Source organism: Cyrtonyx montezumae, unplaced genomic scaffold (genome assembly GCF_038088225.1).
Source record: "Cyrtonyx montezumae isolate F1298 unplaced genomic scaffold, pur_monq_1.0 scaffold_8, whole genome shotgun sequence".
Lineage (NCBI taxonomy): Eukaryota > Metazoa > Chordata > Aves > Galliformes > Odontophoridae > Cyrtonyx > Cyrtonyx montezumae.
The window spans coordinates 13694357-13721788 of record NW_027072089.1 but is presented as its reverse complement, the minus strand read 5'-3'; positions in this window follow the sequence as shown (position 1 = coordinate 13721788).

Below are 27432 nucleotides of genomic sequence, written 5' to 3'. Positions count from 1 at the left end.
TATGCTTTATTCAATGGGTACACTTTGGAAACATTCAGTACAATCTATTTTAATTTTAGACTAATTCTTGCAGAGGAGTTTGGAAAAGTACTTGGAGCAAATATAATAGGTTGTCCCAACAATGGAAGAAACCAAATAGCTTTTCTTGGAAAAAGCACAATCTATCTGTATTGTTGTAACAGCCTTCTCTCCCTGACAGCTCAGGTCCATGTCCATTCAAAGGCTGCCTTCAGAGCATCCCAGAAAACTTTAATCAATGTCAGGTTTACACCAGTGCAGAGCAGAATCTCTGGTTTATCAGTTTAAAACAATGGGATCCTTTATTCAGGGAGTCTGTGACTCACCGCCTTGTTTGTCCTAGCTAATGAGCACTAGCAGCACTGTCTGTAATGGATGTGCTATGGATATTACTGTGGGAACGTGCCTGCAGGAAGTGATCCAACTATCTGCAACTGTGTAGTTAAAGATGATTGTTATTAAAATAATTTTGCGAACTCATGTACAAGATGTACTTGAATTGCACCATGAATAAGTTAATGATTGTTCTAACTTATCATAGCTGTTCTGCACGTATGTTCAACATGCAGCTTGTTGGCATTTTGATGCTGTGCATGTGTGTGGGGAGAGGGGTGTGAGCAGACCTCATCAGCTGACTCATTTTGATAGATGGATTGGGCTTTATCATCTCTGAATCAGAGGGAAACAGAGTGGTTCTCCAACATGAAATAGCTTGGGGGAAAAGACTGAAAATCCTGCATCCTTACCATAAATCAGCCCAAGGAAAGGCTCAGTTCAAGTAAGTGGAAGCTTACCTGGGGTTTCAGATAGGATTTGTTACATCATCAGTGAAAATCTGACAAAGTAGGAGATCAAAACCTTGTTAGGACCCTTCTTGTTTGCATGTTTGCCGTGTGAGAAATTGACATTGATAACTCATCTCCCAGTAGTCAGTGTTAGCCTACTAGAAGTTGGCTGCTATTTAACCCTGATGTAGAACATCTCATCCTCTCAGGGACTTGGTGGTAAGGAAACTTTCCTTCTGGTGGGGTATGAAACATCTACAGACCTCAAGAGCTAGGGACAGAAATCCCTGTGACTGTGGGGAAATAGACAGAGGCAGAATTAATCCACTTTCTGGGTTGGAGGATTTGGGAATCATTCATTTTTCCTCTTCTGTGAAGGATTCTGTCTATGTCTGACAAAACTCTTGGAGGGGAAGACTGAGAACTATTGAACACTGTTCACTGGTTTGTCAGAAAGAGGAGTGAACGTGTGACTTTTGGTTTCCCATCTAAGGAGGCTGAGATCCATAGCAGAGCTTGTAGACTCAACCATTTGCTGCAGGAGTACAGAGTATTCATTATACCAGAACAGCTTGACAACAGCCCCTTACAAATGCAGACTTGTGAATGAAATTATTTACACAAGGCAAGAACAGCAACAGATATTTGGACACCACTATCATTATAATAATTTCTAATACATTTTGTTAAGAAGGGCTGCAATCATGATGGTGTGGCTTACTGCCTCATCCCAAGCAAATAACCACAAAAGCAGCATGTGCTTATGACCAAGAAATGATGAAATTATCCTGAAGAAAGGCCAGGATTAGGAAGGATCTCTACCATGACTAGTAGAGACCAGACCTGAAACCTGTCCTTTCTATAGCTCCAAGCTAATGAGAAAAGTTTTTAATGATGTTAGGACTTCCCTTAAGTCTCAGATGAGGACTGCTATATTGAAACACAACTGTGATGAAGCAGATGTCAGAGGTTCTTATTGCAGAAGTTCAGTACTGCAAGTATCAGTACAGGATGGGACATGACCTGCTGGAGAGGAGCTCTGTGGAGAAGGACCTGGTGGCCCTGGTAGATGACAGGTTGGCCATGAGCCAGCAGTGTGACCTGGTGGTCAAGAAGACCAATGGCATCCTGGGGTGCATTAAAAGAAGCACGGCCAGCACATCACAGGAGGTGATCCTCCCCATCTACTCAGCCCTGGTCAGACCTCACCTGGAGTACTATATCTAGTTCTGGGTTTCCTGGTACAAGAAAAGACAGGTATCTCCTGGAAAGAGTAGAGCGGAGAGCCATGAAGATGATGAAAGACCTGGAGCATCTCCCCGAAGAGGAAAGGCTGAGCAAAGTGGGTCTGTTCAGCCATGAGACTCAGAAGTGATCTTACTAATGTTTATAAATATCTTAACTGTGGGAGTCAAAGGGACATGGCCATCCTCTTTTCAGCACTCTGTGGGGACAAGACAAGGGGAAACAGCCATAAACATGAGCATAGGATGTTCCGCATTAATGTGCAAAGGAACTTCTTCACAGTGCAGTGACGGAGCACTGGCACAGCTGCACAGAGAGGTGGTGGAGTCTCCTTCTCTGGAGATGTTCAAGACCCGCCTGGATGCCTACATGTGCAGCCTGCTGTAAGAGGCCTGCTTTGCAGTGGAGTTGGACTAGATGACCTCTGGAGGTCCCAACTCCTACAATTCTGTGATTCTGTGATCACACGCTCAGAAAATAACTTAGATGGAAATGCTCAGCATAGTGTTATATGCCTGTTTGGAAAGTGCAGTTTAAAAAAAGATGCAATATAGGTGAAGAAATACATGCAGAGAAACAATCAGTGGAAAATGTCAGATTTCTTACATACACACATTCTTTAAATGTATATAATTTTTTCATACATTGAAAATTTCATTTCGTGCAATGAAAACGTGAAAGTTTGGATTCTGAAAAGCAGCTGAAGTGCTGGCTTCATATTTATGTTCTGTGCTGGCTGGACTGCCAAGTAAGATCACATCTCCGCTGATATAATCACAACCTCAGTTTTCAAACAAACCATCACAATTTTTTATTAAAAAATTTACAAATACACTATATTGTAGTCCATAAACATTGTTTACATTATTGAGAACTAAAGACATGTTGGGCCTTTTTTTGCAGAGATATGGAATGAATGCATAATAGAGAAATTTGGCTGTCTACACTATCTTTCCACTGTACTCTTCCACTACAGGGCTGTAGCCAGCCCTGCAACATCCATCTTCTTACTTAGGCTGCATTAACACCAAGGTGCTAAAATTTTTAGATTTGCCCAGTCTACTAGGCATAAAAGAGGGTATAAACATTCCCCAATCTGTGCTTGACTTCATAATCATTGGGCACTGCTTATTCATGCAGCACTTTCATGAACAATTTTTTCTTCCATACTGTTATAAACCATAAAGTTCAAGAATCTGGCAGGATTAAGAATACTAAAATTAATAGTAAGATACTAATAATACTAAAATAATCTTTAAAAAGTATGGAACTAAAATAGTAGCAAAATACTAAAACAAACCTACAGAAAACATTATAGATAATGTAGTTCAGATAATGAAAAGGGGATCTTATGCAGAATGAAGATGAAATCAGCTGTTAAGGATTTATAACCAGTATTATCAAGGCACTAAAAGCAGAATAAGCTCTGCATTCCTATCCTCCCGTGTATTATTATCCTGGAAAATCTGAATGGATTTGAGATAGGAAGATTTTCTGGTTAACTTTGCACTTAATACAGGCATGAAATAGGTAGTCCTAATAATGCCTAATCTGAGACTCAGATAAGGTGGCAACAGGCAGTGCTCGTCACTCTGTTTCCCTTAACACGTAATGTACACATTATGCTGCTTAGAAATGTAAGGCATACTGAGATCCATACCTTCTATATGCACCTGGGCTGAGGAGAAGCAGGGTTTTGACTTGTTTTTGGGAAGCTTATTGTTTTGTATTGGTAGAGTAAATAAGGAACTCTCTTATCCTTCTCCCTTTTGAAAAGTATTCTTTCCCCTGCATATTTCAAAGCCCCAGTGCTCCAGATCTGTACGGACACATGTTTCTTGCACAGATCCAGAGACGACCATCTCTTAAAAGTGGGATAATGTCAAAGTTGTGCTTCATGTATCTTTTCTAGTAAATGTTTATCATTAAAGGGATATAGAAAATAAAGATTCCTGAATAATTTGATCAAGTCTTTGTGTTCTGCTGGGAATTCTGTGTTATATTTTACCTCAGAAAATATTTGCCAAAATATTGCTGGGCAAGTATGCTGTTAATAAGTAAATGTGCCGTATTTCTGATTATGAAATAGTCTGCCTTTCCCAATGGTGTTATTTGATTACAAAATTAACTAATCATTGCTGTCTTCTCTTTTTGGTATCAAGAAGCATTCAAACTGAACTGACAGCCTGGGACTGGTTGGCTGCTGTCCTAGGAGATTCTGAGCAGTCATTCGCAGTGCTTCTAGATTTGTTTTATAGTGCTAACACAGCTATGAATTTTATATTCAAATATTCAATTTGAAATTATATTTAAATTAAGATTATTCTCTTCCAGTTCACCTCTCTTGTAAGAAGTATCTGAGCCTCTTGATTCAATCACCTCAGTAAGTCAGCCTGCCTAGAGCTCATGATCAAACTGTCTTAATTCCTTTTTTAAAAGGTCATGTAAACATGTGTGCTTAGTGAATTAGATGCAAATTCAATTCCCTATTCACAAAGCTTCCTGGTTAAGTTCCCTACCTATTTCTCACAGGCAAGCCTGCATCTGACAGCAGAATACTGACTTATGAACTGTGGTCAAAGACACGATCAGGCAAAATAAAAAACTGTCATTTGTATTGTGGAGCCTATTGACAGAGGGAATTCAAGCTACATTTATTTCAAAATGATGTTCATTCTATAAGCTGAATAACTTTCATCTTAACATGCTAGTCACATGGTTTTGTTTCTGCACATTTTGTTTATAACAATTGTATGTGTTGAAGAACAACAGAAAGAGATCTAAGTACCAATGTCTGGATTTGACCAAAGCAGTTGCTGTAAATAAGCAAAGACAAAATGACCTTCTTAATAATAAGCTGTCCTAAAAAAATAAATAATCAAATAAATAAAAGAAAATAATGAATATCAGTTTTAAATTCATCTCCATCAAGGACTGAATGAATTTTACTGAACAGTTCACCATTTCATTAGTAACAGCAAAAATTTTGTTATTGTATTCAGGAACAAGAGATTCTGTTCTACTTTTTCTACTTCTGCAAATAAAATTGTCATATTTGCCATCTTGTTTTAACAGCTTCTAGTAAGAGCTGTCACACTAGTTCAGTTCTGTACAGCACAGTTCCTTTCTTCTGACTGCGGCCTGAAATGGAAAACAAATGAAAATCGGCAGAAACAGTGAGTCTTTGCCTTAAATCTACTCCTAGTTTTCTGGAAACAGTAGGTCTGAAATAAAGAAATTATCATGCAGAATTTGTTGGTTGTCCCAAACTGAAAGTCTGAAGACAGTAAGTCATAGAAAGTCATGGGGTTTGTGTAATAATTAGAGTCTACAGGCAATGAATTTTTGTTTGTCTCTGGTTTTCAACCTTCAGTGTGTTCATTTTCAAGAGTTTTCTAAGACCAGGTGGTCAAAAACATTCTCCAATTATGTGTAAATCTTGGAGAAGACAACCAGCCAACCAGTAAACAAACAAACAACAAAGTAATAAGTTGTCCACAGCTGTTGTCTTGCTCAGTAAGCCACCAGATACAAGAAAATCTGTGGTACTGTCTAAATCAGGCCGTTTTCCTGAAGTATTTTGATGCTTATCACAGGTAATACATTTTCTAGGCATATCATCATACAGATAATCCTGGCTGAGGAAAGATCCATAATTCTCATTAGGCCTCAGGACTCCCCAAGTTATATCAAGACACAGCATTGTTGGAAAGGAAAAGAGAATTTTCTTTGTATGATATTATTTGGTAAATGTCGTGACAGGTAATAATGATGAGGAAATGACAGACAGCAAAATAATTCTAGTGAAAGAGGCAGATAAAGAACTGTGTACATGCAGATTCATCATCCTTTTCATTAAACCACTCCCTGGAGACTCTCCTGGTGTGTTACTAGAGTTAAGACATCCAGCTACCTAATTGGCTCAGCATGAGATGAACTTTCATCCACAAGTTTATGTACTTCTGTGCTTACCTGCTCTTCTTGCCTCCTGTTGGGGGCTTCTCATGCTCCTGCACATAGAACCAGACCTGAGCTTCAGCCACATATCACTCCTGGGGGCTAGTGGGGACTTGGCATCTGTACCAATGAATGGCATTATTGGCCAGTAGATTTCTTAAAGGAAAAGAAACAAATCATAACAAATTAGAAAATATCAACTTGCAGTAGAAATAAAGGACTAAAGGGAATTAAAAACTATCAGTCAATCTGAAAATTTAGTTTTACCTCTTATGCTTAAACAAAATACTTCAGACCTTTGAATCCTTATAATTCTCACCTGAGAAATTTAAAAGAATGAGTGAAGAAACTCTCTGGACCACTACAGTTAATTTTCTTTGTGAATGCTGGAGGAAGGTTATTTCAAAGCATTGCTGACTTGCTAAAGTAATTGTATCATTTAAAGAAAATGGACCAGGAAATGATAGATCAGTTATCCTGATACTAATCTGAGGGAAAAAAAAGAAAAGAAAAAAGCCAGACAAATTCAGCACTCTATCAAAAAGGAATTACATGTTAAAAATAAAGCTCTATCATTCAACACAACGTCACAGAAAGTAGTTCTTGTCAAATTATCTTCTTTAGGGTTTTATTTTTTTCTTTTACAAGATTATAGGTCTGGTTGATAAAGGTAGCTATGTTGTTACAGTATAATTAAATTTCTCCAAGGCATTTGAAATACTACCACATGACATCGTGTTTTAAAATCCTACATTATATGTAATTAATAGAACACACATTACATGATTTAAAAGCTACTTGACTGATAGCTCTCAAAATGTATGCATTAATGGAAAGGCATTAATTAGCTGTGCCATTACTAACAAGACACTGCAAGACCCTGCATCCTAAACCATTTTAAACTGCTTTTGAACACAACCTGAACAACAGACATAGTTTGAAGGGGGGGCACAAAATTGATACTGTGGCAAATAACAAAAAGTTGGCTCTTGTGGAGTGCCCTGACTCACCTGGGCTAGTGCCTTGAATTCAGGGCAGCAGTTTGAATGCACTCAAGTTTTTTGAACGGGGAATGAAATCGCCAGCCTATGGCCACGAGCAAAAAGTCCCATTTGTCTTCCGGTGTTTGAACGGCAAGATAGATCCAGCAGGGGCAGCAGAGAGACCTCACCCTGCATTGAAGGACAGCCAAGGCCCTGTGGCAAAACTCAAGTGCTCCTGTAGATCTGATAATCTTGGTCTGATTAATTTGGTGTTTTCCTGTTCAAATGGGATTTGGTGGTCCCCAAGGAAGAAAAGGTTGGAATCAGTGAAAGCACACAGGAACATGCTGCAAATGAGTATCTAGCAATCCTTTCAATAGCTATTTGCATCAGCCATTATCCAAAGTTTCCAAGGCAGTGAAAGTCATGACGATACTGCATATCTTTTTTCTGTATACCAGAAAGAATTTCATTCTAGAATATTGTGTAAAATGTTGAAGTATTTCTTCAAAAGCTAATACAGAATAAAAGAACCAGAAGTTAGAACCTGACCCAGAAGTCTATACAGGAGTTTCAATTAGCTCATAAGTCAATTAGTGCATTATTCTCTGTAAAATAACTCCTCATCTAATTTTTAAGATCTGAACTTTGATATAATTTTAGGAACATCTAGTACATTTCTAATGGGCAAAATTAACCCAAAATCCTCAGTGCAAGGGTTCATAACGTTTGGATTTTAAAAATCCACGAGAGACTAGAATTTGTTGGTTAGAATCCAATACTAATTAAAACTAAACAGAATCCAACAAACCTTTGATAATTACATCAAAAGTTCACATTCATTTGATGTGGATTGTCTATATTTCATTGTTACTCTCTTAAAGGATTATTTATGTACAAAGCATTAGAAAAGAGAATATTTAAAAAGTGGAACTATAGGAGTAAACACTGATTCAGCATATGTTTTCATTTATTAAATGTTTGCTTTATTCTGCTTAAAACCGTCACTTGAGACAGTATTTTTTGCATAAAGAATTATCTACAAAGATTCTTAGTAAAATATATTTCTAGTGGAACAAGAAGTTTAGCTTGTTTACTGGGGTCCTGATTCGACAACATTTGCTTAACAAGCTGGGCATTATGGAACCACATCAGTCATATTTTTTATTCCAGATTTACCATTGGTTTACTAAGCAAAACTCCACCAGAGGAAAAATCTGATTTCAGAAAAGCTCACACGCACCAGCCTAAACAATCTGAGATGCTGTATTGAAAGTTGTCTGGAAATTCAGCATATTTTATGCAACTAAGAGCAAAGTACTTTCCTCACAGCTGAGTAAATGGAAAGCATAGAAGTATTATAAAAGGGAGAGATTACCAATGATGACTAGACATGGAGAAAATATGACCTCAGTTAGAGCACTGATATTTACTTTTCCTTTCTAGAGAGTGATATACAGTATTTCATGATTTCAGTATGCAAGACAGCAAGAACTGATGTGCAGTTCAGCAGAACTCCCTAAACAGAATACAAGCAGGGAAAACCTGAAAGGAAGAAGAAAGAATTTGAATGAAAACTCCTGGGTAGGAAAACAGGGAGCAGAGTACCGCTCCTTCTCATTTCCATCATGAATACAGAGTTCACTGCATTTTAAAAATATCTGAATTAAAAAACAAACAACAAAAAGACCCACCAATATTCAGGACCATGTCAGGAAATGTCACCACCAATGTCAGGAAACATTTTAATGACATATAGCTGCGTAACGTTATTGCAATCTCAGTGTACACAACTAACAGAGAACATTTTCCTCAAAATTTTGCAATATCTAATTAACAATTGACTTTTCACTTAATCTTGAGTCTACAGACAACAGACAATAATTTTACTTATTCTTTTAAATGGTACCCCTTAAAATTATATTGTTTAATTTCACAGACATGAAGTAGACTATTATCACTGGGCTGGTGGGAAGACTAAGGATGTCGTTGAAAGGCATGTCTAATGAAAAACATGCAGATACCTTGTTTCCATATAAGAAATTATCTGCCAAGAATGTTAGCCATGCTATATTTCTAAAAGAAAAGCAATACATTTGCTTTCTTGATTACTTACCACACCTATAACTTACAGCAACTTTATTTGTTATATTGCTCCCATCAGCTCTGTTTGCTGATCTTCCTGTGTGCTGAATTGACCATGGATGCAAAGCAAGTAGCCCAAGCTGTGTGTTAGGCAATGAGGTATGTAAAACTACTGACTGATCATCATAGCAAAATCTGATGAATGCGAATGAGCAGCACAGAAAAGCTCTACTATCAGTCATCTACTGAAGCTAACACAGGTGCACAAAGTAGCCTGACAGAAGAGGCTTCATCTAGCCTTCAGATTAATCTTGATGAATGAAGTACCTTGTGCTGCTGTAGAATTGCTTCCAATGCCTGATCTGCCCAGTTATCTTTGTGTGGTACACTTCTTATGTATCCAGAGTGGCAAAGACTGTAGTAGAACCTGTCTTCTTGGGGTAGCCATCTACTTTTATTATTCCACAGTGTTTTTGTTTTGATCACAGACCTCAAACTTATGCATAGGGGAATAGGGGAAGAGATCTGTGGAACTTTTGTTTACAATACAATATTCATTATGCCATCCTGATTCTCAAACTCAGACCCTCCCGTGTTATGAGTGAGGTAAGGACACTATGCAGGAAAAGAAAATATTGATGTGTACAGGTAGTTAAAATCTACATAACAATGCTTACACAAAGGGCTGGTGGAGGCAAGCTTTTAATGTATTATCTTCAAATGTAGTGCCTGGAGGGGTTACGTATGTCTGTGTAAATAAAAAGAAAAGCCAGGAGGTCCAAAGTATGGACAATACTGAACTCCATGGGACAGCAAGAGGCAAAAAGGAGAATTTTGTTCTCTTCAATACAAAGGAATTTCCTTCATTTCCTTCTTATTACTAAGAAAAGCTGTGGATCTTGGGGGAAAGCTTATCAGAGGAGTCCTCTTTGCTATAGACTGTAGGACTTCAGAGGAGCTCTTTAGTGGTGGAGAAGGACTATTAAAAGGAGATGGCTTCCTAGTGGTGGTCAACTTTGGTAGACGTCAAAGGTAATTTTTCAGAGGCTTACAATTAGTTTGATAAGATTCTCACGGGGTTAACATTAAGCACCTCTTTAGCACTGTGGCCAAGCTTTTCTCAGCCAGCAGGTTCTTGAGCCAAACTTTGAAGGTGCCAGTTCTTAATGGAGTAACTGGTAGTTTATCCACTTGTATAATAAGCAAAACAGCACACTCTCTTAATCATATTCCTGAAGATGGCTGAAGTTTTCCTGGAAAAAAAAATAATAATGTGCATGTCAAATATTTGAAATGAAAAACTCCACCCTGAAAGTTGCAAAGCTCATAATTAGAATGATTGTCATTCAACATAGCAAAATAATCTTATTAGGAAGTCAGTTCACTGACACCATGTATTTTTAGTGCAAGCAGCACTTTTGATGTCAGTCTGGTCAGGAATATTTCTCAGCTTAGCGTGATAACACTGGCTACTGTACATCTATGGAAAAATCAAACAAACCTGTTTCCCCTTAGAGATTGCTGCAGATTTGTGGATCTGACAATTTCATTGTATATGGTTTTTGTTAAAATGTTTAAATCTAAATTTCATCTCAGTGTATAAAGAATTTTTCAAATGACAAGAATTTTCAAAAATCAGGTGAACCATTGACTTCTCTCGAAATGGGAAATTGCCTACTGGAAAACATGTTCATGAAAGTTTATGAAGTTTATGTATCTCATTTATTTGTCTCTAAGAAAAAAAAAGCCCGATGGGAAAAACACGGAGGGAAAATACAATTCTCAAAAAAATACAGATGAAGGCAGGTGTTAATGTTTTCCCTGAAAAGGGTATTTATTTTTAATACAAATATGATTTCCATTCTGGTGTAATAAAAATAAATAAATTTAGAATTCTAAGGGTTAAATTTTGACTTGATTTTCCTTTTTATACTCAGTTTGTATAGTGTATTATTTGGTAACACTGAGAAATTAACAGATTATCAGATTAACAGGTAAATTAATATATGTAGATGTTGACATATCGACATTTGCACCCATAATTACTTTCAGATGTGGAGTATGGGTACAAGAATGTCCATACTTCAATGCTACTCTTTAAGTCTACATAATATTTTTATTCTAGAGTAAAAAAATATTTTAAAATATATTTGTAAACACTAGATTTCTGGCTCTAACTCAGGCAGATAATTTTTGAAATTTAATCTTGAAAGCATGCTTTGTGTTGCTGCTTTTTAATGTACGCAAAAATTCTCTTTCAAATTAATACAGCTCAGCTTTGACTTTTTAGTTACAGAAAGGTTAATTTGAGATGTTTCTTCCTGCACTTAGAGGTTTTTCTCTCCTACTTTGCCCCCCTTGGAGCTCTTCAACTCTTCTGTCTCGTCAGGGAATATTCTTGCTCCTGCAACATGCAAAGCAAGAACAAGCAAACAAATGATGTCTGGGTACATTATTATGTCTCTTAGAAGTAGGAAGAAAAGGTACAGAAGTAGCAAATTTATTTCACTAAGAAAACCAAAAATCAGGAGAAAAAAAAGCAGGGAGGTAAAAAATCTGACAAATTAGGGTTCAGATAAAAGGCGCATGGCAGCACTGAGAAGATGACGGAGTAATAATGGTGATTCTGCATATGACAGCTGAAATACTTACACAATGGTGATGAACCATATTAAACACCAAGGCAACAATAGTTTTATGGCCCCATGCAGTGGCAAATTGAACTTCCTATTATAAATACATTCCCTTATTTATACAACAGTTGTTCATTCTATCTCTAACAGATCTCTGACTCAGAGTCAGTATTAATTGTTTATATTTAAGAGGTGTGATGCCTAAAAGCCTTCATCAGTCCTCCAAAACTTTGTCAGCTTTCAAGTGTGGTGCTCCCTTTACTGGAAGCATCAGCATAAATCTCAGGAATTGCACACAAAAACCCACAGTGGCTACTTGTGGCCACCAGGTAAGGTGGCCTTAAGCTAGAACTTGTCAAGGTGATAATGGAAGCACTAAAATTCACACCAAAGATTTGAATGAGTAGAGTCAGGGAACATTTCAAGCCAAATGCAGAGAGGTTCTCTCCAGGTTTGTCTCTACTAACATATTCCACGAAGGCTTCAGCCACTTAAAAGCCTGCTTGCTCTTTTCCTTCAATGAGGCTGTGCTAGCCACAAGCTCTCAAATGGCTGATGAAGGAAAAATACTTATGGTGATAAGACATAGAAGCATAGAGTATTTTGAATTGGAACGGATCCTTAAAGGTCACCTAGTCAAACTCCCAAGTCCTAAATGTCTATCAGATTATCTAGCCACGTGGGTCCTTGATAAATATGGAAGTTGTTTTCTTAAAATGCTACTGGATTTGGCTGCAATTCAGCAGATGACACCAAAGAACATTAGTGTCTTTATTCATCTTTCTCCTCTTCACCACACTGAATGGCAGAGAGCCTGATTCCTTTCTGCAGTAGGTAAAATACAAAGACAGGGTCAAATTTGGCAATGGACGAATATGCAATCATGACTTTAAATACTTTGGCATGATGCCAGTGCTTCTTATGAAAGACATAGCTTGAGGTCAAAAGATTTTCTTCTATTGTATAGGCTGGCAAGATTGTAGGGGAGCAACAGCAGAAACACATTGAGGAATTAATCTCCATTTTTTACCTGCCAATCAAAATTAGAGTAGCATCCTTGAACAACAGGTGAGTTTCCTGGCTGAAATACTTCAGTGAGGGTTGGAATCAAAATAAGATTTTTTTTTTTCAAGACAGTGGTCTAAGAAGATATTAAAGTTCATTAAACTTTGGATCTTGCCTATCATATTCTCTAAAATCTTTACACAGAAGACAGATGGGATATTATGACCCATTCACTGCAATAAATAGGAAGGAGAAAAACTCAACATGAAAAACAAAATGATTTACCACTAAGGGGAAAGATAAAAGAAAGAAAAAATGAAGTGTAAATGTCAGATGTTAGTCATATTGCTTACCACGCTGTTGAAGCTGTTCAGATATTATGGTGATAAAGTCAGTAAAGGAATCTACATAGAACAAGGGTGGACTTGTCCATGGAATTTTGGTGTTTCTACATTCAGCTTTCTCAACATGCAATCCACTTGCACCTTCCACTATTACAATTAGTTATTTCATTGGTATGTTATGAGACTAATAAACACTTATAAATTATTTCATGTTCCTCAGAAAGAGGGAGGATTTTGAGATACACCCATTAGTGATGAAATCAAGCACTGCAGAGATAAAAATGCCAAAGAACAGCAATTCAAAATGGAACACAGATTGTAGAATCAGAGGATCATAGAATCATTAAAGTTGGAAAGGACCTTTAAAGGTCATCCAGTTCAACCCTCCTGCAATGAACAGTGACATCCACAGCTAGATCTGGTTGTTTGGTTGGTCAGAACCTGGTCCAGCCTGACCATGAATGTATCAAGGCATCTACACCATCTCTGGACTACCTGATATTCAAGGCCATTCAGTCTTTTACAAAAAAAAAATAATAATAATATTAAAAAAGGAAGTTGAAACTCTACATTCATTATGTGAGAAACTGAAGAAATAAAGAAATAAAGGAGTAAATAAAAAAATGCCAATGAAAAACATTGTCTGTGCCAAGATCTTTTTGTGAAAGAGTGATAATCAGAAAGTAATGTAAAACTGGAACTTAATTGAAAAGGTTAGGAATTAAGATATAGAAAAGCTGGTTACAGAAAAATAACTTGAATTAAACAAATATGAATTGATTCCATTTAAAATAAAATGATAAGAAGCAGATCATCAAAGAAGCATTACAATTTAAAAAGAAAATTGTGATAAACTAATGGAACTGTTTAATAAATTCTGTTAAGGTGAGAATTCTCAGGGAGATTTGTTCATGGAGGGAGTCTGGAATTTCAAAGTTAAAACTATTAAAAATTATGGAATATTGTAACTCAAAGTACAGAAGCATTAGAAAAAACTCTCAGATGACCTGCAAGAGCAACCTCCTTAAGAATATGGGAGTCATTGTATTGGAAATAATTATGAGAAACATAAGAAAGGGAATTAGCAGGAAAAATGTATAAATCAAGAAGTGAAAGATTTAAGTTAAAACTGACCGTGATACTGGACCAGAGGCTATTTTGTTTTTGAGCCATGTAAGTTAGAAGCAAAAGGCACAAGGAAACAATTGGGATGGCTTTGCAGTGAGGATGAAACAAAGATTAAAGATAATCTAGGTGTGGCCAAAAAAATGAAATAAACTTTGCCTCAGGTTTCAGAAAGGACAATTATTTTGAATTAGGAGGAAAAGTAGAATGGCTAATGGCAGCTTTCAGTTCCACACCCTCGTTATCACTGCTGTAATGGAAAGAGAAGTCATGGGGCTTAGCGTACACAAATCAGAGGGATTAGGTGGTCTCCTTTGCAGGATTTAGAAGGAGTATTTTTAAACACATCTTTCAAGGCAATTTGGTTCGAACGTAGAACACCAAATGCTGTGCATACAGTTAACAGAGGAAAACATAATCAGGCATCTGTAACTCTGTAACTCTGTATATTTCTTTGAGACAAATTTTGAAGGAAAAAATATATAAAGACAGATTAATAGAATGTACAACAACAGTGATTTAATCAAATATAGGCCATCCCAGACAGATTTTCTAGACAAAGGAAATGCACCAGATTTCATGCATCAAGACTTCAGGAAATGGTGCCAGCTGAAAAGCTTGTCACTTAAAATGAAAGAAAGGAATGAAGAATCTGTTAAGTGAGTATGAAACTGTCAGTCGGTATTGGAAAAGGAGCTGGATTTAAGTTACTGGTAAAGTTCTTCAAGGATAAGTCTTAAAAATAGACAGTGACTACTAATAATCTGATACCGGTTTTTCACTGAGCGAACAATTTGCTCTACCTCTCAATTTTTTACTTTTTTTGGTAGAGGACATCTAGGATATCATATAAAAGAGCTGGCTGTTGGTGTAGAAGTATAGCAGCTCATAATAGAAAGTTCTACTACCAGGTGAGAGGTCATCAACTGACAAAGGTTCAGAAGGAACCAAGTAGAGTAGCTAGGCACAGGATTATACGAATTGTGCGTAGAACTGAGAGTTAGGAAAGATTTCTACAGTCCACAGTGGTATGAGATTTATTTCTTGTAAAGCCTATGTAGTGCAAGATCTTGCAATACTTCAAATTTCTTGATATGCATATTCAAGAATGAATGTATGAATTCAAACTGAAACAGTTACAAAGAAGGGGTACTAAAAATTCAAGCTAGTTAGGCACATGGAGACAAGAAGAGCACTGTTGAGTTAGCAAGAGTAAGGTTAGCAAGAGTAATACTGAAACCTGGAGATAAACATCATGAGATACTAGATCCGTCACCCTTGTGGTCTAGATGAGAGTTGATACAGTGGGAATAAATTGAATAAGAATAGATTTTCTCTGGAATTTAACAAAAGGTTTCGAGTTGTAGAGAAAATGAAATTACTAAATCTGGATTTTATTTTTATTTTTTATTTATTTTTTTATCAAGAACCTGATGTTCTTCAATCTATAAACAAAGTGCAATTCTATGACATGGTACCAATTAAAGTAATGGCTGGTCTCCATAATCCTAGCTACTTCTGTTTTCCTGATTTAACATGAATGTTATCATATTATTATTTGATATTAAATGTTCTAATGTTGTAATTAATAAGCCAGAAAATCTAATATCACCTAATCTTAATTCAAAAATTACTTATTTCTTGTTGACATCTCTCCTCATCTAAAGAGTTTTACAGAAAACTCCTTACCATTTTTGTGTCTTAACACAATTGTGTCTGCTGCCATACAAACACTGTGACTTTCTTTTATTTATCTTACTAGATGAGTGTCTTGATTCTCCCTCAGGAGACCTTTTATATGTTTTTTAATAATAATTTCTAAACCTTGAAACATAAATCTCACTTTCTTTTCTAAAAATCACTGGATGTATGTGGAAATTTTACAGGTTGAAACTCTTTAAATGTAAACTGTCGGGAAGAAGGTGTTGGAATTTATCCAGATTTTCCAGAAAACTAAACTTTCTTACAAAAACAAAAAGCCAACATACCTCTTATGACTCCCTTCCATAAACGCATTCAGTCACCTTTCTCCCTCTCTCTTCTTGATCCAACCTGCCTCACCCCCATACCACTCGATACTATCCATCACCACACACATCTCCATTCCTATTTTTCCCAGAGGCAGTTAATGACATCTGCTCATCGCTTTCCTGCAGAGTCTCTCCACACTTTTTTGCACCTTAGAAATTTGTAGGAGGGTCAGAGACTCTCCAGATTTGTTGATTCTAACAGAAAGTAAACTTGTGACTGATGTTTTGGTTAAATAGTATCATATTAGTATGTTTTTCTGGCATAATACTGCATTATACTCAATCTTTTGCATTTGATTTTGTTAAAATTGTAGCCTGTAGCCTTAAAAGGAAATAGCCTGGGAACTACTATAAAATTGAAAAATTCAAACTTTATGTTCTTTGAAATTCATATCAATAGACTCTCTAGAATTATATGTCCTATATTTCATGGCTTAAATGAATAATGCCAAAATTTCAGTATTCTCTGTTCTCACTAACCTACTCAACCTCTGGTCAGTATCTTCTATATTTCATCTTCTATCCTTTCCTGCAGTGTTGCAAACACATTAGAAGAGTAGAGGATAGCAAGTACATTTATCAGGAAAAAAAAAAAGGCATTTTTGCAAAAGTTTTAGTAGTAAAGAAATATATGAAATCAAACCAAAATAAAACCAAAACCAAATCAAATAACGACAAAAATAAACACAAAAAAAGAAAACCAAAATAGAGAGTTTTAACAAAGTAAAAATGTTAATTCTTAATTTACTCTGTGTTGAATAATCCCAATTTCTTTATGGATAAAAAGTCCTTCTTGGATAGGATACTTACAAACAAAAAGGTACAGCATTATCTAACTAGCAGCAAGATCAGCAGCCAGTGGTATAATGTGCACATAACTGGGTTTTTGGAGCTGTACCTGAATTTATTTATTTATTTATTTGCATCATTTTAATCCTTATTTTTTTTTCCAAATAATTCTTAGGGAAATATGCACAATGCTTATCAGATGTTAAGGTCAACCCGCATTGTGAGTATCTTCAAAAAGTCTGTCTCCTTGTTCTGGTATATTTGCTAACAATATGTTAAATGTATGCCAGTACATTATCATCATACACGAACAAAGTGTCTTTTCCTAAAAGGAAATAAAGTTACAAAAACACCCTCCCACGGATGTCACCTGTCCCTTCACAGCTCAAGCACTTGCAGAGTGCAGTGACTTTGATAACTGGCAAGCCCATCAGAAGTGAAGGCTATCTTCCTCGGGAAAACAAAGGAACTAAGAAGGAATTGTTTTTCTTCTTATCTTTACTGTTGTCTCTTTCCTTTCTGCTGTATGGACTTTATATGTTTCCTGTTCTGTTTTTTTCTCTTCTCTTTTGTCTGTCTCTTACAAGGACAGCAAGAAACTATCACTGAAATGAGATGACTAAGTAAATTGAGTGATTTGTCAGTTGAGTAATGATAAAAAAAAAATAATCTTTTTGATGTATCTGGAAGCACAGCTATAACATCTGTTGTTGTCAGATGTGATTTTTCTGACTTTGAAAAAACACTACTTTCAAATCTTCTCAGATCTTTTTGCTTAGTAAGACAAACTATAATCACTGAGGAACAATAATGGTTAATCCGTGACTTAACCAGTAATATTTACCCATCTTTGTAAAATAATCTTGGCTTCACAAAAGCTGTATGGATGTGAAAGTGAATACACTAAAGTCAGGATGTCTGTCTGTGGTCTAGATTCAGATGCATTCTTAGGAATTCTATAGGGTCACAACTGGTGAGCATGCATCTTTCATCAGTTGCAGAATGAGGGAAGAGTACCCTGAAGGATTACTAGTTTTATGTGCTATTTTAAAAGAACAATTATAGTACGTGTGAATCAGTAATCCAGTGGTGTTTTAGAGGCAATCTGTTTTGTGATATTTATTCATTTCTTCCATCTCCTGTCTAAGCAGCTTAGGGAATTTCAAGGGAAACAAAAAACAACAACAACCAAAAAAAACCTCTATGAAAAATGCATAGTTAAACACTCAGTCACGAAACACTGAAGTAAAGGTTTAAACAACCCAAATAAAACTTAATATGTATTCTTGGCATCTGTATAAACTCAAAATCCTAGGCAACAAATTTCATTTTATCATACATCAGTGCAATTCTAGTTTAAAGAAAAGATGGCTTTAAGAAATAGCAGTTACTATATTTTTCCTAAATTATTACTTCTTAAGAGAATGATTTCCAAGTAATGAACATCATGGAAAAATGATTCTATGAATTTTCTCTGAGAAAAAGAAATATGTTTAGAAACCAGTATCATACAAAACAAAACAAAACAAAAACAAAAACATAAACAAAATGAACAAACAAAAGGTAACAAAACAAAGCATGCATTAGAGAAGCTTGCTGTGTAATAATGAAATGCCCATTTCCACCCCACCTCCAAGAGAAGGCATCCTGGTTTACCAAGCTATCTAGGTTTAAATTCTTTCCACAAAAAAAAAAAACAACATCATAAGCCAAAGACAGATGGCATTTTTCTGTCCAAACCTGAATGGGTTTGTTGATTGCAGAAGATTCACAAGAAAGTATTTGTTAATCTCCTGTTGCCCTCAAATCATCCTCATAGTCACCCCATACATCGGAGGAAATGCAGAGGAAACTGTTATTCTGCTCAGCCCAGGCTTCTGCTGAATAGCTCAGAAAGGTGTCAAAAGTCAGTCCCCATGAACTTAGATGGCCTAATGTGCCCCAAGAGGCCAAGGATCATTTTTGCTGCATGAGGCATCCACTGCTACGCTTTTGCTTTACAGTCGAAGTCCAGAAGGAAACTAAATAATCTGAACATAGTTTAGGCGTCGATGTATGAAACTTCCCAAAGGTTGAGAAGCAATGAGGATACTACCCTTTCCAAATTCCCTTTAAATCACCTGCACAATAAACAAGAATCACAATAGTCAGTTAAGATACCTTAAAAGGCTTGGATTTCTTATTAAATAGAACAATTATGCATGCATATACGTATAAATATATGTATATGTGCAAACTCAGAGGAAAGCTGACACATCCTGTTACTTTTTGTGAAAGAATCATTAAGTTTTATGTGCAGACATCGCTGCTTTAAATCATCAAGCTAGCAGCAGACCCACTTGGCTTGTCTGAAATCTCCTCTCAGCCCACAGCCTCCAAATATAATAATAATTGCTGATGCTTTTAGTACAGAATTACTTCATTAATCCCAGCTACTAGCTCCATATATGAATGCATTATAACTCAGTTCTGGGATTCACTAATTGACCTAGTTAATTTGATCCCTAATAGACTGCAATTATGGATGTGTAAAAGAGCTTGAAAAAAATTTGTTTCAAACAGACATTCTCTGAACAATAGGTGCATAAACCTTTAGCAAAGCTTGTTTCAAAGGTTTGTCCTTTTATCTTTTGAAAGGCTTTAGAAAGTTTGCACTGAAAAGGAGGGAAGAAAGGAGGGGGAAATACGTGAAAAACAAGAAAAGCAGATAACCTTTGATGCCAAGTTAATTTCATTTACCCATGTGACTTAATCTAATACAAAAACTACGCTGATATCTGTCAGAAAAGCATGTGTAGCAAAAGAGACTGACATTAGGGAGAGAAAAAAAAGGAAATTCTTAGAAATGCACAAAAAGATCCACTTTCAGCTCTTTTAGAATGCCAAGATGCACTTTCAAGTGTGACAGCTTTTCTTGTAAGTCAAGCACTGTACCTGTTCGGAGAGAAAAATCTTCCATGTTGGAATGGAGCAGACGTCGTTAGTGTACTCAACACCCATGAAAAAAACAGTGTTCGAGAAGGTGGGTTGCTGAATATGTAAGTGTTTTAATAAGGCATTTCATTTGAAAACTTTCTGCAACATTTAGACAGATTGAGTTTTAGGGAGGAAGTGACTGTGCAGGCAGTGCCTGGACTGCTCTGCTGTCAGAGGAAATAAGTGAAACTAAAATGAAGTGATAATATACTGTAGGAAATTTAAGAGAAAAGAAAGGCAGAGGAAAAATGGCAATCTGGGACCATACAACTGATCCCCAAAATAGACACAATGACCAGTGCCAAACTAGCTGCCAAAAACAGTAGATTGTAAAATTACCTAATACCTATGTCATGTTTACTTTATATTTACATTGGGGAACGGGCTCCGCAACAGACAAAATACTTGACAGTATTTTTGTTCACTGTCACTATCATTACCCACCATCTGCTCTGCCAAATTTCCTTTCTGTTCTTTTTTGTGCATTCATCAGCGCGGTAGCAAGTAACCACCTTAATGACTGCAGCATATTGCTCCTGGATTAGCAGCAGATATTGTACTGCTCCTGGCTTATGGACAGAGCTGTAAGTAGGAGACCTGGCAGGGGGTTCCATTTAAAATCCTTTCTCCTTTGCAAAAAGAAACACAGTAACTAGGAAAGTTTTGTCCCGACTCACTAGCAGGGATGTGATCTATGGTTTGGTTAAAAAGAAAAAAAGTACCTCCTCCTGTGAAATTCAGCGCGGTACCCGCCAGCTACCCTGAGATGGCTGAATTCTGACAAGATGGCTCAGTGTGATGGGTAGCCTGAAATGCTGGCAGAGAGCTCTGCTTAGTTTGCTCAAAACCACAGATAGAGAAACCACGGCTTTGAGAAAAGGGCAGCTTTTGAAAGGGACACGTGTTTACTGACTGGACCTTGCGGGTTAATACAGTGACCCACAAGCACAAGAAGGCCTTTTTGTCTGTGTAGTCTGCGGGTAGATGTAGCATTGGGTAATCCAAGGCTGGCACATCTTTACTTATTCTTTGCTCTGAGTGAGTTCTCCAAAACTTATCTCAGTACTCCTTTATTGTGTGCTGAGCAGACCTTTTGTTGCTGAGCTTAGTCAAGTAAAGAGAAAGTAAGAAGGGGTGTTTTTTAATGCTAAAACCAAAACCAAAACAAAACAAAACAACCTTTTAAAACATCTTGCACCAAGTTGCTGGGGCATGGGGAGAAGCTAAAGAAATCGGGAAAAAGGAAAAAAATGACAAAGAAGAAGAGCCAAAGGAAATTTGGACTGGAAAGCTTCCTCAGGAGTGTTACAGTATGAGGAAACACAGCAGAGAAATATATGGAGGTATATAAATTTTAAGTATATTATGGAAAGTTTCCTACTAAAAACATTCAAAAACAATTACTTCTGATCCACAAAGAGAGGAAAAATGAAGTGATCTTAAGCTTTGGGATCCTAAGATGGAGCCTTGCCAGACTGCTTCAGCGCAGGCAGTTTCAATGCAGCCCAGACAGGCTGTGGGTTAAAAGGCTTAGTAGCCTTTCTTTTCCCACCAAATGCAATGGCAAACTTCCTTTGGACTTTGAAACAGAGAGGAAGTGAACATTACGTGTAGGGATGAGCGGCAGCAGAAGTTAGCAATAGTGTGAGAGCTTTATGAATTTGCCAGTGCTAGGCCTGGCAGTCAGATATAGGCTGCTCATGAGCAACTGTCCGTGGGGCTGGGCTGGTGAGGCACCCCGACATGTGGGGATGAGACCTGTGGTGGAAAGGAGCCCTGAATGCTGGACTATTAATGACACTGCTGAAGCTTTCACATTTTGGAACTGTGACCTGAGCATGTCAGCACAGAGGGGCAGAGGAATCATAGAAACTTTGAGTTTGAAGGGATCTTAATCATCACCCAGTTCCAACCTCCCTGATAGGGGCAGGGCTGCTGCCCACCAGCTCAGTCTGCCTGAAGTCCCATCCAACCTGGCCTTGAACTCCTCCAGGGATGGGACATCCACAGTTTCTCTGGGAAAAACCTGTTCCAGGGTCTCACGTGGTAGAAAGTTCCTAACAGCTAGTCTAAGGAAGGACTGCCACTCTTTTGCTGCATTGCTAATAAATTCAGCTTTGTAAAGCACCACATATGTCTTTATTTTAACTGCAGGATAATTCCAAGTGCATGCCCATCTCTTCAACAAGTGGCTTGGCAGCAAGTGTTAATCAAGTTTTTTAATGTACAGTTATTGTAAACATGTGAGGAGCATGCTGTGTGCCAGTCTGTAACGTCTGTAGAACGTCAGGTATGCCTTTTTTGATTAAATCACATTGTAAACTGTTACAGAATTAACATCCAAAAGCAATTCTCTACTCAGCAGCTCTTGGGAAGTGTTTCATGTTTCAGGGTGGTCTTTTTTTTGTTTGTTTGTTTTGTTTGTTCGTTTTTCTCCTCATTACCATTGACTGGAAAATAGACACCAGTATGTTTTCTCTCTTGAAAGAACCCCCGTGATATTCTCAGTGCTTACTTTTTTGTTATCATACAATATGAGGGGAAGGAGGCTATTATAGTCTATTAAATATGATCATCTGCTAAACTTCCAAAATTAAATATTCATTTAAAGTGTCTCAGGGTCCAGAGTACTGAGCCTGAGATTCCTTCTATGGGATCTTATTTCATAATAAGATTCTTTAACAGGACAACTGCAAACGGAGTCAACTATTGATTACATGGTACAAGACAGGGAGTCTGGAGGAGTGAAATGCATGTCTCTGAGCTATCGCAGCAGGAGGTAAAGCTCATACTAACACTGCGATCGAGTCTAAGTGGTGCAGCTCAGAAGGTATGTGGTGTCAGCTCATGGATATGCACTGGGAGGAGGCTCAAGGAGGAAGTCTTGCAAAAACCAGGTCCCTTAGCATTAAGAGCTTTGAAAACCAGCAGGGACTGCTTAAAATAAATCCTCTAGTTTATAGGCAGCCAACATGAAGGGCTCAAGGGGGTGTAATATGAGCAAGGCTTCTCAATCCTGTGAGTGAACATGATGCTGCATTCAGGACTAGCTGTGGTTTTGACATTTTTCTCAGAGCTAATAATGGAAGCAGCAATTCACTCTCTCCAGAGAGAGGAGCAAAAGGCATTTTAGCAGCCTGAATATATTTGTGCACAGAGCTGACAAAAATTGCAAGATAGATTTGGAAACTCCTCATGGAGTTGTTTTTATGCATGCAGAACAGCAGCATTTAGATCCATATCATAAGGGGATAATGAATGGGGTTTTGGAGCAGCTGACTCAAGGAGAAATGGCAGTCCTCTTGTGAGCTGTATGTCCTTGTAGATGCAACTTGAAAAGTCATATGATTAATGTCAGTTTTTTCTACCTTAAACCAAGCCTACAAACTTTAAGACAGTCATTTTTAATGACTTTCTAAACCTCAGCATGTTCATGTGCTCTTTGATGGCAGGAAATTGATACTCAGGTATATTTCTGAATTTTGTTAATATGACTATTGGCAACTTGTCTAAAGTTAGGAAAGAGACTCCTTTTGTACCCACTGGAAAAAGGCAAATATACCATTACTACAACTTATTTTTGTTAGTGCTGCTCAGGGTCAGCTTTGAGATATTCAGAAATTCAGGATCTGCAGAAAGATCACAATTAGGACTTCCATGTGAATAGTTTTGAAATACTACCTTACATCTTTAGAATTAGGTCTTTAAAGAGGGCGAGGATTTACCTACAGAGTTCTAGAAACTAAAAGGTGTCTTGGAGAGGAAGTTTAAGGAAACTGGGTGCTGTAAGCTCATGTCCAGATTTTTTACTCGAGATGAACTTGCTCTAGCACACAACACCCGTTCTTGGTTTGGCAGCTTACAAAATAGTGCAGTTAGTTACTGCAGGACCAAGCTATACTAAGGCAATAACCAGCAGTGAATAGACAGTGTAGACTCCTTAAATGTCCTTAAGCCAACCATGGTGCTGACTCTTCAGCTTGTAGAACAGACTGACACTTCCTTACATATTCAGACTGTCATAGTGCACTGCAGGTGCTGCCACATTGGTGCCTAAAACAGAGGCTATGCATTATTCAATATAGTGCTTTATCATCATGAGACTCACTTTTTATTTTTGTTTTTGTTTTTTTCTTTCAATGAGACAAGCATTTTTTTTTCAGAATCACTTCCTTTCTCTCCTCTCTACCTCTTCCAGCTACAGCTAGGAGAGCTATGTCATCTTAAATGAGTTCCTAAATGAGAAAAAAGGAAGATCTGAAAGGTATCCTAAAGCATTGTGAAGAGTGTTTTTTTTTTTTTTTTCTGGTTGCTGTTGTTTGTTTTTTGCTTGTTTGTTTTGATTTTGTTGATTTTTTTAAATTTCATTTCTCTTTATCCTGTATGTGAGCGCAACAGAGTGAAACGCTCTTTAGACCTTTAAGTGCGCTTGAATTAGATTTAATCATTTGCCATTCCATGTTTACATAGGCTGCTTAGCTGTAAACTACTCCTATAACAACTCGGTTGAAAGGAATTGTTCAAACACAGAATTACTACAATTGAATTGCATGTACATGAGGAATTGTTTTCCTGTCATAAGGTTATCACAGAACAAACAAAAGACTCTGCTTGAAGTACACATCTGACCCATGACTATCAATTCAGAGGACAGGCTCTAAAGATTTAGTTCCTCTCTTTTCTCCTTGCACAGTGAAGAGAATAAAAAGCAAGAAAGCATATCCTGACAACATACACTTAGCAGCAAAATTTTGAATGAGAAATTTTTGAGATACCCTACAAACATATATCCGACTCTCTTCCAGCACAGACACAAATTAATTGGGTCAGCAAACTAAGGTTGTACCACAAAAGTTCTAAGAATAATAAAATATCAAGCGTTTGAATATATGCTATTGTAAGTTACTTTAATTGCAATTTTACTTTAATTGTCAGATTACAGAGACAGTAGGGTTGGAATTAATCTGATGAAAATCAGAGGCATATATTTGATGTAAATACTTAATTTTCATTTATAAAGTCCTATTGACTCCTAGTAACAGAGGAAAGAAGCAGTCATAGGTATAGTTCTAGCCTGTTTTGAGCATTACTTCTGGACTTAAAATGCTCAGCTCTTGTCATGACTATAAGGTGAGCCCGGAAATCTAGCTCACACCCAAAGTTCTATACTGCAGGCAAACACATCTCTGTGACATTAATACCACTGAAGCCTATGAATTCTTGTAAGGACGTAGGATTGTTATTTATTCCCAGCAATTATTATTTTTTGTTAAGGCTTATGGAATACACAGACAAAATAACAACATATTTTATCAGTAAGATGTAGAGAGGACCGTATTAGGGAAAATGAGTATTATCATTTTCTGAAGTTACTATTATCATTTTCTGAAGTTACATCTGGTTATTTACAGAATACAAAAATACAAAGTTAAAAGATGTCAAAATTCAGAATTATTCAGGCAATCACATGAACATATTTTCTCAAGAAAAACCATTTCACCTTACCCTATTAAATATCTGGTTTCATTCTAAAGAGGGGATGGCATCATTTATATCACCAATTAGTTAATGTAAAGGTTTGCCATTTAGAATATATCCTGTTTCATTTATCACTAAGGTAAGAATGAACAAAAAGCAAGTATCTATCTCTTTTACCTTTACAGCACTTAAACTGCATATACAAAGCATTTTGGAGAGAATTCTCTCCATCTCACTGCAGAAAGGTGTCTTCAACTGACCAGTGATAACAGCCACACAAACTGCAACTCTCTAATTCTACCAATGTTTCTCAGTCAATTTACAAAAACATCAAAACTGTAGGCAAAGCACTTAAGGAAATAAAACATTTTAAAAATTCTGATTTCTTTATCAGAAAATCTCACTACTCAGCCTTGCCAAAAATCCTCAAAGGCTATATTCTTACAATATCTTCAGAGATCAGCATAACATTGATATAGATTTTCTGTGATAGATACAGTAATTTACTAAACAGTCATTGCAAAGGACTATTCATTAGCGAGAGCTCTGCAATAATTGTCTGCAAGTAATCAAAACAAAAGTCAAACAAGGAAAAAATTAAGCTAACTTGAGCTAGGAGGATAAATGCTACTTTTTCTTCCTCCTCTGCATGAATTTTAAAGTCCTACTATATCTTTAGAATTTATTAATCATTAATATTAGTACAAATCAATCATCTAGTACTTTATTTTTATATTATATCTACTTTTCCCAACAGGAGAATTCAGCAATGTCTTGAATGAATTCTCTTTACTCTTGAACTTTATTCAATGACAGCTCAAAACAGTTTTGGACAGATGGTCAAGAATTATTTTACTGCATTTGTATACATTTGAAAACCATAGCTCCTAGATGTAGGACAGAATGGAATGTCATCCAGATCTTTGTTTGTTCTCTTCAGAATTCAGTGTCGCTTTGCTAAAAGTTTCTTTTCTTAAGAGCTGAGCAAATTTGTTTTAAATCTTGTGCATACATAGTTTAAGTTCTTGTCCTCTTTTTGCAGACTGGTGCTTTTCCTCTACTTCTTATACATCCATGAACATTTCTATTTCACATTGCTTATTGCTGTTCTTACAGCTGTTTGTGTCAAAGCTCATTTTTCCTTACTTGATACCTGTGAGTGGAATGTACTTGAAATAAGGAAAATATTCTTGCTCTGTCAATGGTTCAAGGGCTGGTTCAGCCCAGTTCTGTGAATAATGGGGCGGGGGGACCCACAGACCCATGCCCCAGGAAAGGGGAAAAGGAGAAAGGGTAGGGATGGGCATAAAAACAAAATGGCAGCAGCGATCTGAGGAGGAAAGCTAATTTGGAATGCAAAATAACACAACACAATACAATACAATATAATTGGAATTGAAGCTAATAAATCAAATAAAATGAGAGAGTGTCCACAATTGAAAGGCCTTACTCTAATGCTGAAGGTGAGATGGCTTGGCAGCACATGCTACAGACAAGCAGAAAGGGGAAAAAAGGTCAATCTCATGACTTGGGAGCAGTTTTATCTTTATCTTATCTTTTATCTTATCCTCTGAATGGAAAACGAAAATGCAAAATAACAGAGTCCTCTGGGGTATGTAGTTCTTCTCTTCTGAGAAAGGTATACTCAGAACTATCGATGATCCATAGAGCTGGAGCATTATGTCTTTAGCTCCCAGTGCACTACATGATTTTATGATCTGGAATACTGTTAACAACAAAAAATAAATAAATAAAACAATGACATGCTCAAATGCAGTAACTCCTGATCTGTATTTAACAATTTGATTATTTTATTTTTCAGTACAAAGATAGGCAAGCTGGATCATTGCCCTTATTAAAAAGTTGTGATAAAAGATATTTATTCTTTATATTTTACCTGAGTCTTCAAATTGTGATAATACCTGACCACTGTTATGGTTATTGCTTTGCCCTAAAGACAGATATACTACGTACAGCCA